Here is a 1,432-nt window from a genome sequence, read left to right as displayed (position 1 = left end):
TCGCGATTCGGCGTATGTTGGCTCGCATTAGCCGCGCGTTTGCAAGCTTTTCGTGGTTTCAAACGTTCAAACATGTAATTTGATGTTGCTCCCATACATTAGGGTGGGTGTCAAGGTCACCTGAGGGTCAGGTCAGGTCATTGACCTTTGGTGACCTCGGGTGACCTCGGTTCACTTTTTCGAGTTTTACGTGTTTCCAGGCTAGTTTTTGGAGCTGAATTCGAATTTACCAACCATTTGAACATTTACGAAGTATTTTTGGTGGCTTCGTAACATGTTACGAAGCTGTCAGAGGCGGTTGACACGTATTACGAATACCCGTCACAACCCCTACCGGTTGACCTGACCTGACTTGACCCGACCTGGTCTAAATGCTTAAAAACATCATCTCTGATCAAAACTAACACGATATTCGTGATCAGCACCCCGGAAAACCGCATAGCAGCCACACTTTACGACTTTCTAACAGGTCCCGATTTTCCCGGTTTTCGGGTCATTGACCTGACCTGGAAGGTCACCCGATGACCTAGGACCTTAAAATTGGGTATCATCGGCTTCGTCTCGTGACGGGCAACACGCTCGTTCTTTCCGTGAAGCCCTAGCTCGATCAGGGGCCAAACGCGAGGGGGGTCGTACCAACCAACCCCCCCCCCCCCCGTTGTGCCGTCGAAGGACGCAAAATGGCCTGTACCGGCGAGGGTTAAAAAAGGTGTTACTGCTGAACTATTGTATCTTTCTGAGGCGCAAGATGCGATAAATAAAATTAAATGCGTGCGTAATGCGTAACTTTGGCAAGTTCAAAGGTAACAGTTCGTGGTAAGTAGCTATAATCTCATGAATTATTTAAAAAGTCATGTGATGTCCGGAGTCGTGTGAATTCAAAAACATCTGCCTGATTTTTTAGCGACTGCCTCTGTACAGGGCTGTAGCCAGCCTCTTGCGTCGTCGTCTGCGCGGTTGCCTTTATCCCTTCTAAATTGCCGCTTCACCATTAGTGCGTATGACGCAGTGGTATCGTGCATTGCTAGGAAACAAAGACTGTTTTCGTTCCCTTGCCACATTTGTTCCACATTTAGCGTCGCGTGCTCCCGTACTGTGAGGTGTTCAGTTATATGTACCGTCCAAAAACGTTGCCCGTATGACGCATCGTCTTCGAGGAACCACACTCGCGAGGCCCTCAGGCACGAACCAATGTTTGTTTTGGAGCAATCAGGTCGCTTTGAAAAAGTGAACATGTGACAAAGACGAATCATTTATCATCCGGGTCTCTCAAATGTGTTCAATGGATTCTGATGGATTGATGGAAAGCTTTCTGCAGTTTGAGAGCTCATGAGTTCTTCCTCGCACGGCGTGCTTCCGCATTCACGAAGTATCGGGTGCTTCCAGTTCACATTTATGACAAGCCCCTCGTCCCCCTGCAAACGTCATCGGG

Source organism: Amphibalanus amphitrite, unplaced genomic scaffold, assembly GCF_019059575.1.
Source record: "Amphibalanus amphitrite isolate SeventyFive unplaced genomic scaffold, NRLGWU_Aamphi_draft 000897F_arrow, whole genome shotgun sequence".
Lineage (NCBI taxonomy): Eukaryota > Metazoa > Arthropoda > Thecostraca > Balanomorpha > Balanidae > Amphibalanus > Amphibalanus amphitrite.
This window is presented reverse-complemented; position numbering follows the sequence as displayed.